Source organism: Mustela erminea, chromosome 21 (assembly GCF_009829155.1).
Source record: "Mustela erminea isolate mMusErm1 chromosome 21, mMusErm1.Pri, whole genome shotgun sequence".
Classification (NCBI taxonomy): domain Eukaryota; kingdom Metazoa; phylum Chordata; class Mammalia; order Carnivora; family Mustelidae; genus Mustela; species Mustela erminea.
The window spans coordinates 12,355,614-12,370,659 of NC_045634.1; the positions used below are offsets into that span (position 1 = coordinate 12,355,614).

The 15,046-nt window shown below is 39.9% G+C and overlaps 1 long non-coding RNA gene across 2 annotated transcripts in view; it reads right to left on the reverse strand.

Moving 5' to 3' along the window:
* Positions 1-364: 364 nt before the first annotated feature.
* The window catches only part of LOC116581977, a 78,987-nt gene continuing 64,305 nt past the window's right edge, over positions 365-15,046 (reverse strand). Inside the window, exons 1-3 of one of the 2 annotated variants that reach the window (XR_004282330.1) lie at positions 11,663-11,697; positions 6,961-7,082; positions 365-443 (exon numbers count right to left, since the gene is read on the reverse strand). This is a non-coding gene — a long non-coding RNA (uncharacterized LOC116581977). Of the gene's footprint in view, positions 444-6,960; positions 7,083-11,662; positions 11,698-15,046 lie in introns of those variants that run through there. The other variant, XR_004282331.1, reaches the window with a different exon arrangement.

Below are 15,046 nucleotides of genomic sequence, written 5' to 3' on the forward strand. Positions count from 1 at the left end.
TCCTAGAGTTATGATGTCTCCAATCTTATCATTGGTCATTACTTCCAGAAATAGTATTAGATCTTGAAATATTGAAATAAGAGGTATTCTGGGACCTTTCCATGGTAAATTCAGTCTCCCAATGAATTACACTGTCAGAACAAATAGAACCAAAAAGACCCACAACATACTGTAATGGGAGCATGTTAGGTTTTGGCATTAGACAAAATAATTAAGTTCACAATCAAGTCCTTTGCCTTTCAAAATAAATGTACTTGATCAACTTTCAGAACTACAATTTTCTCATCATGAAATGGACATAGTAATATCTTTTTTACCGTGTAAGCATTCAAACTACCACAGTTGTCCATGAATGAAGGTTTAATATATTGAGTTTCATGGACGGATACCATACTTTTGTATGTCTCACATCATCCAACATTTGGGAATCACTGACTACTTTGCTATTAAAAAAAAAAAAAATTTACTCAAGATCCTATCCTGTGTAAGTATAGAAAGCCCAGACCCATATCAAGTATTTCTGATAATTCCCTGATGGCAAAGGCTTCCCTTTCCTCTGTTGCTGCCTATAGCCCATTCTTTTGAGTGCCCACTCCAAGTTTCCTCTTGACCACTTCCCTCTTTCTCACTTCCTATATTTAATGTCTTTCCCTCCTGCCTTTACCGTTCATCCAAGCATGGAAACACTCCCTTCTCATTCACTGCCACCAAGATACCAATGCTATTGTATATTAATGAGCTTTCATTCAAGTTTTAAGTTTTCAAGTATTAAGTTGTTATATTTATGAATATATTTCTCATTGCAAAACCATCAACATTAATACATAAACATTATCAAAAAATACTCCTGGTTGCTACTGAACTTGAACTAGCATTTTTGCCCAAAGACTCAATTATAATAGATTAATTTTCACCCCATGCCTGCTTTGCAGTGTTACTTTGGTAGCATTACTCCCTTCCCTTTTATAATGAGGAACAGAAAAATCCTAAGACATAAGCCCAAGTCATAAAAATCCACTTTGTAGTAAAAATAAAAACCTAGTCCATGGTTCTCTTCACTACATGGACTTCAGTGCAACTATGCTATTCATTTATGTAATAAATATTTATTGAAGGCCTACAAAGTGCTGGGTACTATGCTAGGTTCTAGGAATAATGGTAAACAAACGTCATGATTCCTCCCCCACAGGGAGAAGTCCAGTGAATATAGCCATAGGAAAATAAAGCTGGAAAGGATCTTGGAAACCATACAATAAAAGCCCTTCATTTTGCCAATAAAGCCCAAAGAAATGAAATTACTTGCTAAGGGCCAGACAAATTGGTGTTTAAACCGAGATTTCATTATGAAGGACTTAACTTCTTCTTTGATGTTGTAAAACTGCATTTATATGACCTCCAAGTTGCACAAAGTGATCTTTCTAGAACTCTTTCATAAATATACATGAGACATGAGCCAAAAAGCCTCTAGTTGTAGTAGTAGTAATAGTAGTAAAAACAATAGACACTGATGTGTACTGAGAGTTTGCTAAATTCTGAGCACTTTTAACACATTAACTTATTCAATCATCACAGCTCTCCAAGGTAGATATTACTATCATCTGCACTTACAGATGAAGAAACTGAATTTCAGAGAGGTAAAGGCAATGTGAAAATGCAACAAAGAGAAAGACTTCAAGACACCACACCACTGAACTTGAAAACAGAGGCAGGGTCCACGATCCAAGGAATGCAGCTTTAGAAGGTAGAAAAGGCAAAGAATCTGATTTCCCTCCTAAAGCCCCTGGAGGGAAGACAGCCCTGCTGACACCTTGTTTTAGCCCCGTGAAACCCATTTCAGATTTCTGACTTCCAGAAGAGTAAGAAAATAAATGTGTGTTCTTTTAGGTTACCAAGTTTGTGGTCTGTTCTTTTGTTTTTTATAGCAGCATAGGAAACTAACACAGAGGATGGGTCCAAGAGTCTTCGCCCAAATCTGTAGTCTCTTAGTCTTCCTGATCATACAGCTAGATGATGTTTCTCAAGATCCCTTCAGTTTCTCTTCTTCTGTTTTGTTATAACTCTCTACACACCTTAATAAAGACGTCATATGCCTTGAAATTCTCTCTTGTGGATTCCTTGATTCTTCACTACTCTGCTTACTCGCTTATCTTTAGAACCACAGGAACTCTGCCTTCTCCAACAAGGTCCTCCTTCCTCCCTTTCCCCATAGTTTCTGCTCCATTCTTTGTATATCTCCTCCTTGACAATCTCATTCCTCTGAGAGTTTCACCTACAACAATGATGCACATAATAACCAGCTCAGTGGACCCAGCCCCAGCCTTTAGTTTGTCCAACTAACCTATCAGAGCTTACACGGACTGGACTGACAGAAATTTCCATTTATATTTATTGAAAAAATTCAACTCTCTCATTTTTCCCTATGTTTGTACCTGGCACCATCATTCTCTCAGTCAGCTGCAATCAAGACTTCGAGTCCCCTTTGTGGAAGGATGAGCCTTTGCATTGATTTTTGATATAATATCGATTACAGTCATTAAATCAATATTTACTGAATGTTTACCATATTCCAAGTCCCCCACTGGGCTACAGATATACTGGTATACTGAATAAAGTTATCCTCCCTTATAAAACTTACATTTTAGTAAAGAGGACACAAAGTCAGTGCGTACGCTTGGTGGTGCTAAGGACCATAGAGAGATATAAGCAAGGGAAGATGATAGCAGAGACTGCTAGCTCTTCTCTTCTATCGATATTCCAGAGTAACATTTCCCAGCCTCCCTGGCATTTAGATTTATCCACGTGACTACATGCTAGTAAATGGAATGTCAACAGAAGTAGAATGTGTCATTTTTAGGCCAAAGTTTTTTAAAAACAGATGCACCCTTATGTTTGCTTCAGGTTTTCTATACATAGATACTCTTGAAGGAATCCAGAATAATCTACTGTACATAAGGATTATTTTAAGCTGATGGCATTTTAGAATCAACAGATACAGGAAGAGGTTTTGTTTTGGTTCTATTTATTTATTTATTTATTTATTTTCTGAGCTCCTCTTAACAGGCTAAAAGCAGAGTCTCCTGAAAGAAGTCAACTGTCATAAACCCCTTCCCCAGGAATTTTGCAACCAGAGAAGTTTAACTCCCATCACCAGTGAAAAGAAAGCAGCACTGCATTAAGAAATTGCCTAAATAGGCAATTATCATAAAACTATCATATCTCCCATCTATTCTCCAAAAGGCCTATTTATCTTTCCTAAAAGTCATTTGTTTTCCCATGCCCTTCCTCTTTTCCTATCAGGATGGGATATAAGCCCCAAATTCCTACTGTCATTTTGAGCTACATTTTCGTTGAGCTTGCATTTAAATGGATACAGGGATAACTTTGTTTTCTCTCTTGCTTAATCTGCCTTTGATCAGTTTAATTTACAGACCCTCAATTACTTAAACTAAGAGAGGAGAAGACAAGTTTTTCCTCCTCAACAGCCTGTATCAAGATTCTTGTTCCTGTTTGCTAATTGAATCTATCACATACCTGTGTTAAATTTTATCTGGTACATTTTCTACATCTATTGAGATAACCACATGTTAATTCATTACATTAATCTATTATTTTAAGAGATTTTTCTATGTAGGTCATTATTTAGTGGATATTTATCCACCTTTGCATTTTTAGAACAAAGCCCAGTTGGTCATTATCCCAGAAGCTGCTAATTGTCCATCAAAATTTATTTCTTTATCTCCCCACCACCCACTGTAACAGAGTTGATACTGAAATGTGGTGACTACAAACAGTAGGGTCTGGTAAATGTTTGACAACTGGCCTTTGCACTGGGGGGAGCCCTAACTGGTAGTGTTTGCCAGTGTCTTTGCTATAATTATGCTATAGCATGTTTCAAGCTACCAGTGTGATATGACTAAGTACAGAACTGGAAGAGATTTCCCCAATACCCCACTGCCTATAGATCACATTTTTCAGACCAGCTCGCTGTTGGATGTAGTTAGATATAACTGGATGACTAGGTTCTCACCGGTAAAATGAGAAGGAAACTGAGATGTGTAACTTCTTTTACCTTAAGAGAGTGATCAGGCATACCCATATTCCTTTTTTACCTTTCCTGGGACCTGCAACTCATCGTGATCTATTTCATAAGACACGTGGATGATAATGATGTTTCAGTAAAATCTGGTCCCAGATCAGTAGCATCATCATCACCTGGGAATTTTATTTAAGAAGCAAATTCTCAGGCCCTCACTCATAATCTATGAAATAAAAAAATCTGAGGGGGGACCCAGCAGGCAGAATTTTTTAAAGCTCTCTAGGTGATTCCAATTTGCACTAAAATTTGAAACTCACTGTCCTAAGAGATAATGAAGCAATGCCACGGAGGAACCATGGCTGAAACACGTGACATGGAGCTAACCAGGAGCACCACACCTCTCCCCCAACTCCCCACCGCCACAGTGCTCACATACACAGGAACAAGTCAGTGCTCTCCAAATCACTGAGGCCCTCTTTGTCTAATAGTTTAAATTCACTTTAATTAATACAGCTCTGAATTTTTTTATTAGCACTGAATCTGATTTAATAATAGCTTATTTAGGATCTAGCTTAGTAAAATTTCACTTCGGATTCTTGCATTTACATCCAAGATTGAGGCTGACATACTTTTCCTTTTTACTTGCCCTAGTCCAGTTTTCATCTAAATGGTTATACTGGTCTTGGTAGAGTCTTTTTTTCCTTCCTTTCTCACTCTCTAAGCATTCCATTCCCTGTGCAGGGCACCTCTGGTGACTGTCTCCACCTCCAAGTCTTACCACGGTGGGGTGGGGTCTTTGCTCTGTGACAATTTATGAATTGGACAGACCTCTTCACCTGCCTGCATCCATCCTGGCACAGTGGCTGGTGATGGGCCCAGGCCACCACTGTGGCTTTCCACCTCCCTGGTCTCCTGCTTGCCCTAAGCCCAGCACTTTTCTTGTAAGAAACATTTTAATAACTTTCAAGCAAATGATCATAATTCCCTACAGCAACCATGATTTAGAAATGTCAGTAGTTAACTGTACATGTATGCGTATACACACAGACACTTGATTCTCCCTATGATCAAACTTACTTTTTTTTCTTTTGAGAGAGGGAGAGAGAATTTCCTTCAATCTCTTAGAGGGACGGAATGAGATGAAAAGACCGAATTTTAAGCAGACTCCATGCCCAGCACAGAGCCTAATATGTGGCTCAATCTCCCAACCCTTAGATCATGACCTGAGCTAAAATCAAAAGTCGGATGTTTAACCAACTGAGCCACCCAGGACCCCAAACTTAAAGACTTTTGCACTAAGGCAACAGAATACACTTAATCTTGAGATGTTTGCCCTATCTGGTTGCTCCTTTATAGTGCCGCCATACTTCTTTTCACATTTTATAACTTATCTTAATAGAGAGAGGTTATGACCAGTTCAGCACTTTGGATTTCACAAAATTCTGACAAAATAAAATGCGTTAGTACCTTTCCATACGAATGGACAGACTGAGAAATCAAGGTTCACCAATTTTTCATCCTACATCTTGAACCTATCCTCTGTCTCCCATATTCAGGCATTGCCTGAGCCGGTCTCTTCCACAGTCTGTCCATCCTTGGCCTTCCCACCACCAAGACTACTGCAATGATCTGCAAAACAGGTCTTCTTTCTCCATTTTATTCTCTGCAACTGATGTTCCATTCTGCTCCCCTGGCCCCAACCATAGGCCAAATATACATAATATTACAGTGGCTAATATTGGAAAGTCCCCACACTAACATACTCCTGAAGAACACATTCTCAGTGCCAAATCCAGGGTCCTCAACTGTCTAGTGTATGTTTTAAATCTAAATACATGACAGCCCGAGAGGACGCCTTTTAGCCTGCCTTGCTGCTCACCTACAATGTCCTTGCCCACCACTGCTGATATGTATCAAAGTCCTCCCCGGCCTTTGAAACCCACGTCAAATGCTCTGCCTGACATGAATCTTTTGTAAATGCTCCAGCTGGCAGTTGGTTCCATTCCTGAAACCCTGTAACATTTTTTCTCTCTCTTTTGGCCGTTCTTCATGTTTTACTTTGTATTTTGACTCTGTGTCACCTCTGCTTTTGTACACCCAATTTTGGTCTCATTATGATTACACCAGGCTTACGGGAAGTGCTCGATAACTGAGTAACTCATGGGTGTTTTTGGTGAAGTGAGGGAAAAAATCACCACCATCACCACCCCTAGCCACCACTATGGTCTGCTTATTCACATGGGGCACTCTCCCTACAAATTTGATCTAGGATGTATTTTTATGACATTCAAATTTCATAGCTTCTGGCAGTTCTTTATGCCACTAAAGGTATCTCAAGGTTAATAATCAATTTAGTTAAATTTAGCATAGCACATCAGTCAGGTTTTAGATATGCAAATGATGGCTATTATTGAAAGAATTTTTACCTAAGGCTGATTTTTAATGGATCTCCATTACTCAAAACATTTCTACCTTACTTTTACTGTTTCAGGGTCCAGCAGAGTGAAATTTTCGAGCTTTCTAAGGTGTTTGATTTCTGGGCTTTCTCTATTCTCTTCAATGTCTCTTTCCAAACCAGACATCTTTCCTAGGCTCATTTCTTTCTTGCAATGCTTTTGCTAGTGGCAACCAATTACAACCAATACACACTCTTGTACCCTGAAGCTAGAGTGTGGGTAGTCACAAGATCTGATGGCAAGTTTTCTCAGGCTAATGATTTTATCAAAAAATCTGTCATTGCATAAGACAGAACTCCAGTGTTTCTGTTTCTGATATGGAACTGCTGAGCCATGTCACACATTTTAAGTCTCTGCTACAATAGCACACCACTTAACTAATACAGGGATTAGTACTGTGAAATCAGTGCTAGCTATTCTAGCCTACAAATTCCAAAATCTCAAAATACACGCTTATTTCTCACTCACATAAAATCCAGTTGTTGCCAGGAGAGAACTTCCGTATAGTCACGCAAGGACCCAGACAGACAGAGGCTCCGCCATCTTCCAAAGGGTACAGTTTATAAGGTGAACCTGGATGTTGCCATCCCCTGGAATATGGGGGAAGAAAATATAGAGAACCATACAGAAGATTTTATGGCCTGGAAATTATATATATACATAAATGTAATACATACACACACACATACACACCCTCTCTCTGTACAGTCTATCAACCAGAACTCTTATTATCCAGCCATAAGCCCTTGGCAGACTTAGAAATGCATTCTTGCCATGGCCCAAAAAGAAGAGAAGCCAGATTCACTGAATCCCTTACTCGTTCCAGTGGTAATTTGTGGACTTGTAAGAAAATGTACAACTTAGTGACTTGTAAGAAAATGTACAACTTGGAGACTTGAGAAGCAATGTCTTAAAGTGGAAAAAGCTTGGTCTTGAACATCAGACAGATCTAGGCTTAGCTCTAGGCTCAGCCACTTTTACATATGTGACCTTAATCAATTTTATTAACCTCTCTGTGACTGATTTCCTTACCTGTAAAATAGAACTAACGTACCTACTTCATATAGGTCTGTGATGAAAAGCAAGTGAAGTAATATATTTAAGAACTTAAAAGCATCTGCCAAAAATGTTAGTATTTATATCAAAATTACTGAAAAAATTTTGCTGAGAAATAAGAAATATAACCTGGTATTAGTTTTACTTTCTTTATTAAAAAAAATCAACTTTGAGCTGATACTTGTGAAACTTCTAATTGTCAAATAATTCTTTTCCACTACAAAGAAATAATTAAACTTCTAAAAGTCAGTTAAAAGGAATCTGAAAGAGCTTATATAAAGATAAATGTTGCTTCACAGATGTTCCAAGTAGAACAAAACAAACCACTAAGAAACATCTGCATGGGGTCAAACTTTGTAACTCTGCAGTGGTGTACCCCAAAGGGAGCAAGCCAGTTTCTTCTTGGGTAGAACTGGCAGGGTTTGGTATCTTGCTTATGTCAAGACAAGATTGCTTTCAGAATCTAAAAGTAAAACATTTTTCACCTCCCATTTTCAAATAGAAAATTTCTCCCTATGAGCAAGAACAAACCACCAAATAATGCATTCAGTGTGGCTAAAGTTTTCTTGAATCACACACATTAAAAAGGTTCATGGCACAAAACCTGCCTGTGACTTCATCCTGCCCAGGAATGTCACTGTCTCTTCACACCAAAGCAATAGGCCATCAGTATTTTTCCTCATTTTGACACATCTCACCCAAACATCCTCATTTTGTCAAACATATCCCTGAACAATCCAAACTCCATAAAACTGGGGGAAATGCTAGAAAGTTTTAAGCAATCAAATAGAATGTGGTATGTATGCTGGGAGGGAGGAGAGACATGAAAAAAACTTAAGTGAACTTCTTGGAAAATAAATCCAAATTGTTGATTTTAAAGTATACTCATTTGTGGGGCACCTGAGTAGCACAGCCAGTTAAGCGTCTGACTCTTATTTTCAGCTCAGGTTGGAATCTTAGGGTCACAAGATCAAGCCTCACATCGGGCTCTGTGCTCAGGAGATATCTGCTTGAGTTGCTCTCTCCTTCTCCCTCTGCCCCTCCCCACTCAAATAAATAAATCTTTAAAAAAGAATATAAGTATATTCATTTGGAAAGTGGAATTACATGCATTCCAGATGTAGTTGCCATGCATTGATTTTATTATTCATATTGAGATTTCAGGAAGATCATTTTCCAGAGTCCACTGTATCTCTTTTCTGTCTATAGTATGAGCCCATATTTAAGTCTTGATTTTTCTTTAGAACTATCTCATGCCCAGATGCTGGCTCTATTCCATTCACAGAAGTAGAGAGATAAAGAAAGGTATTTAGGCATAAGGGAGACAGAAGATGTGGTAGTATTTGCTTTCTTTCTCTATTTTGGTGGTGATGTTGACATGAGGTTACTAAATTTATGCAACTACTATTTTTGACTCATGAAAATCATAGTTTTTTTGGCCTGCCTCCTGCTTCCTTCTCATTCTTTTAAGAATCAAAGTTTAAGGGATAATTGAGATTCTCTACTGACAATAACTAACTGTCCTTAAATAATTTTTAAATATCAAATGTCTACATACAAAGTTGAGGACTGATATCTAAGCAGTGTCCTGGCCAGAGTAGGAAATGGGCCCCAACTGGAAGTGAACACAGATCATGACAGAACTGAGAAGTAACATGTCATCTGTCCTCATTATGGGCATTTGGTTTTTTGCAGAGCCTTTAGGAATCCCAGACATTCACTTCGGTTGATTTCAACAAATATGTAAGAAAAAATAGTCTTTCATCCTAACACCCAAACCAGTCAGGCAGTAGTACACAGATAAGTATACACTGAAGAGAGAAAATCTTAGGAAGTATATTGTTTATAAGCAAGTTGTTATTTTTCAGAAATGACCATAATAATATCTCCATTGCACATGCCCTTCCTACCAGGCGTTATGGACTGAATATTTGTGTGCCCCCAAAATTTACATGCTGAAACCCTAACCCTTAATGTGATGGTATTAGAAAATGGGAACTTTGGGAGCTAATTAGGTTTGGATGAGGTAATGAGGGTAGAGCCCCATGATGAGATTAGTGCCCTTATAAAAGGAGGAGGAGACACCAGCACTTCCTCTCTCTGTCATCTGAGGACCCAACAGGATGGTGGCCACCTGCAAGAAGAGTACCCTTCCTGAGAACCTGCTGATATCTTGACCTTGGACTTCCCAACCTCTACAACTGTGAGGAATAAATTTCTACTGTTTAAGCCACCCAGTCAATGTTATAGCAACTGAGATGGTTAAGACACCAGGTATCCTGGACAGTTCTCCCATCAAGTGGTAGTCTGTAGGTTACCATTTCCTTGAATATGGGTGAAACTTTGGCTTCTACCAATACATATGGCAAAAGTGAAGTTATACGAGTTCTGATGCTAGATCATAAAAATGCCATACACATCTGCCTTTCTCTCTTGGGATGTTCACAAAACCCAGCCTCTGTTCTATCACAGAAAGAGAATCAATAAAGAGGCCACATATATGTATTCTGGTCAGACCACCTGAGGCTCCAGACAATGGTAAGCATCACTACAGATCTGTGAGTGGGACCAGACAACAGTACGCATCACTATAGATCTGTGAGTGGGACACCTTTAGATAATCCTAGCCTCCAGCTATTGAATCACTCCCAGCTTTACGTTTTGCCAGCTAAGACCCCAGAAAGTGTGGAGCAGAGACAAGCTCTGTCCAAAATTACTGAACCACAAAATCCATTAATATAATGTTTTACACCAGTAAGCTTTGGGGTGGTTGTTACAGCAAGTATAGCAGGAACACTGAACACCGTCTGTAACATGTTACTGGAAAATGGCTCCCCAACCTTCCTATCCCTGGCACCCACATACGTGGGTAGGTGAGGTGGGTTAGACACTGATTACTAGAGACCAAACGAGCATCTATCAGACCTCACACAGGAGAAGATTGTGCCCCTGCTTGATGACATTAGCATTATCTTGTTGCTGCCCTAAGTCAAACTTCCCATAATTTTAACCAATTCCTCCCATTGATCAATGACCAAGAAAACCTTTGCTCTTCCTCAGAGCCACCATCTAGCAGCAGTCTTCTTAAGAAAATAACTATAGGAACAGCATTTCTTCACACCTCAGGGGCAGCTTTACTTGCTCATTATTTGCCAAACAGCTAATGAATCTTGAGAATATGAGGGAAAAATAGTGCTGGGGACTATTGTGAATCTTTTTCCTACAAAATGAGATAATGCATGTAAAGCATTAAAACATGTGTTAGATTGGGCTCTCTGGATACAGAATCTGAGTTGGAATCCTGCATGCAGGTTTACTGGGAAGTAAATCCTCCTCGTCCCCTATCCACCCAATACTTTTTCCTTTCAGGGCCATGACCAACTAGCCAGATGATGTTTCTGCCCATGAATCAATGTATAGTCTTACCTTAAACTGTCTCCTTCAACACAAAGTGAATGACCACCTCCACAACCCAGGGTTTTGCCCATTGGGAAGATTTTCCAAACTGACATCTATTAAAGTCACTCCTCATTGGGCTGCAGAGTAGCATCAATCCATTTTCAGCTCATACTGACACATAAAACAGACCCAACAGTAAGCCAAGCTCAGTCTTCATCATCATCTGTGATTGCTTCCAAAGGTATACACCGAACAGCTATGGATCTGAGCTGAAGGAGAGGCAGCAATACAATGGAAGCGGATGGCATTCAGTAGTCTAGGTCATCTACCCGTGCAAAAAATCAGGTCCACTCACTGCCCTTCTCATGACCAATCTGGGATGGACCACTTCCACCATCTTATAATAGAGTACTACTGAGCCCACCCAAATTTATGACTCAACAGGTGAGAGAATCCAGCTAATGAAGATTGGTTCTGGCCACACATGTCTTACCTCCCAGGATCATATACTCCCTCCTCTCTACCATATCTAACAGCAAGCAGGAACTGCTTTCTTAATGGTATAAATCCGTGCTACGGCTGAAATGGATTTGCTCTAGAGCTGCATTGTTCAATAGGATAGCTACTGACCACATGAAGCTACTTATGCTTAAATTTTAATTAATTAAGTAAAATGAGCCCACCCACACCCTCCATGCCGGTCTCACACGCTCACCACAGGTCCCAGCAGACCACGTGTGCGTGGCGGAGAAGATGGCGGACGCAGTTGCCGCAGAGACAAATGCGGAAGCAACGACGCATGTCCCATATCCGGGTCATCGTGAAGAGCTTTCCCCGCCCCCACCCAGGTGTTCACCATCAATCAGGAGGCACAGGTGCTGGTGACCAAGGTTGCGGAACTCCTTGTTCAGTATCTAGCCACCTATTCCTGGAGACATGGCAGTGGAAAAGAAAAGGAAGCGTTCAATGGTTTGTGAAATACTAAAGAGGAATCGGAAGTTTTTTAGTTTCTTGCAGGTTTATTACCTGAGATGATTTTAGCTAGTAAGTATCTGAAAAAGGTTAAGGAGGGGAGAAGACAAGGAAGAGAGTGACAGCAACGATGAAAGTGATGGGGATGAAGTAGAATCCTAAACCAAAGAGGAGATACTTTAAAAATCAGCCTGCTGAGGACCCTCCTGGATTGCACCTTTGCTTTGAAGTAAACACAGTGCGGTGTGACTTTAGACTCCTCCATTTTCAGAGACTTGAAATACATTGTATTCCTTCCTGGCTGAGAGCAAGGACCTGATATGCCCACATCATAAATGGCCAAGAGGAAAGTAACCCAGACAGCAGCCTCTCTGAGGAGCCCATGCTGCAGTTGGCAGTACCAAGAAATTCGCCTTTATAGCCAGGCACTACCGGCTGACTGGCAGCAGCTGCAAGCTGAAAAGGCAAAGACAGTGTTGCTTAACTTTTTAATTTACAGATAGATTTTTGACGAGCCGCTAAATACCAGTGTGTAAATTCATAGATGTATATTTGGAAATTAGTTCTTATGAAACAACTAGATCTAGTTTGAGCTAAATATGTAGCTTATGCGTAATACATTACATTTTAATTTTCCTTTCAAGAAAACTTGACTGTTTTGTCCAAATACTTACTGCATGTTTTTAACTGTAAAGAAATAAATTTTTCTTTTTTTTAATTACAAGCGGTATTTTTACAGTAAATGCTTTATAGAACTAGTTTTTGAGCCCTCTTTTGTTCTAATACCTTGCTTCTTACCTGAAACTTCTGTGGAATTTAAAAATAACCACTTTCAACATTTTTATTCCCAGAAAAGAAGTGCACATTAATTAAATCAAATACCAGAAGAAGTATTACCTCTGCATATTTTTCTTAAAAACATTTTTAAAATTTTGTATATGGAAGATCTCTCATTTTATTGTTCCTTTATGCCCAAAGTCATTGTTTTTATCCATGAGAGAAAAACATAAGCCCTATTTTTTTTCCTCACAGAGTAAGTTTTTAGCTGTCTTATCAGTCTCTTTTTTAAAAAGATGGAGTTATCATTTACATCCAGTAAAATCATCCTTTAATGTCTGACCTGTTGGTTGTATAAGCAATCAATATACAGGACAGTTCCATCACCCTAAATACTCCCCCCATACCCTCTGGAGCCCCTTTCCATAGCCCCAGGCAATCACTAGTGTTTTCTGTTCCTCTTGTTTTAAAATTTTATTTTAAAATATTTTAAAATCCCAAACAATTAAATTAAGTAAAACATTAGCCAGATAGGTAGATAGATGATAGATAAATAAATAAATAAATAAATAGGCAGGCAGGCAGATAGATGAAATAACACTAGCCACACTTCAAGTGCTTGGCAGTTTATGCGGCCAGCAGCTACCATATTGCATAGAACATTTCAACAGTGCAGTAAGTTCTGTTACATAGTGCTGTTCTAGAACCCTAGAGTTCCACATAGCAACTCTTCTTTGGAGCTTGCTATAAACTCTACACAGTGTCCTTTCCCACTATAGATACCTTTAGCACTACAGGATTTGCCAGGTTGCAAGGTCTAGGTGTAGGACTGTTTACTTCATAGCGTAGACTTGCTGCAGACTCTCCTATATTTAAAAACTGTCAGTTCATGTTCTTTATTAAAGGCAAAGAAGCAGTATTCTCAAATATGGAATGTAATGCCTCCAGAAGTCCAGAAGACATTTACCAAGCATTGTGCTTGGTATCTGTAGTAGTGGGAGATGTGAGAATGTGTGTCATTTTGAATTAGATATAGTATGCCCCCAAACTCCAGGTTGCTACCAATTTCACTGAGAGCCCCTGGATTTTCATAGGGTTAGCACCTACGCTCTGGAACGCATGCGTCTTAGGTACTTGTGACTTCTTGCTTATCTGATTCAGTTACCATGTTACCAATACAGTGGAAGAATGTGATGTACAGATGAATGATGTGGGTCCCTTCAGACTATATCATGACTAAAGGTGGAGAAGTGAATATTGATACAGAGAAAGGTCCTAACTAAATGTATACTCTTTGCTGTCTCCTGGGAATGCAAACTGCTCATTGGCCTCCTTTCTAAGGGCGATGGAAAAGAATGCATCTGCTAGATAAATGGCTGCGTGCCACATGCCAGAGGCTGTGTCATTCTGCAGAAAGAATGGACGGAGGGAGGGAGGAAAAGAAGGGAGGAGGGGAGGAAGAAACAGACAAACGACATCCAGCCCAACAGCTGCCACCAAGGCTCTGACTTGGTTGTTTACGCATTCGACTCTCACTCAGTGTGAAACCTCTAGTGTCTGTAGAGGTCAGACTAGTAACTAAATGGGGATTTGGGGGACCACCATCCCTGCAGGAAAGAACGGCATTAACCTTCCGCACAGGATATGGTATTTCTTTTGATTTACTATCTGGGCCAGGGATAGAGAGTTTGAAGGAAGGGCAAAATTTAGAGACTTAGAATTGAACTTCCTTTATTTTTTTTTTAAGATTTATTTATTTCAGAGAGAGAGAGCATGAGTGGAGAGGAGGCAGAGAGAGCGCGAGAGAGAATCTCAAGTAGACTCTGCACTGAGCATCGAGCCTGACACGGGGCTTGATCTGAAACCAAGAGCTGGACGCTTAACCAACCTCACCACCCAGGTGCTCCCAACCTTCCCTTTCTATGACATCTCTTACCTCACAGGTCCAGGAACCAATCTGAGTGTTCTGCCAACTGCCAAGACTGTCACTTCCAATTGTATATTGGAGGAACAAGGAAGTAACATCTTTGTAGGCCCATGGACCAGGTGGATTCACAATAAGCCAGTCCTGAGGTAAGACTCCTTTTACCACCCACTGGGAATCATGGTGGCACTTTGGGTCCTAAGACACCAATGAAAATCAGTCTCTGGCTGAACAATCGCCAGAAACCTGTGTGTTCTCCTTTCCCCCAACGCAAGATACCCTAGTAAATGGGTACATCTATTTGGGGAGAGATGTAGAGAAATACTACTGATTAAATGTAGCATGGTGGGGACGCCTGGGTGGCTCAGTCGGTTAAGTCTGCTCCCTTCAGCCCAGGTCATGATCCCGAGGGTCCTTGCTCGGCAG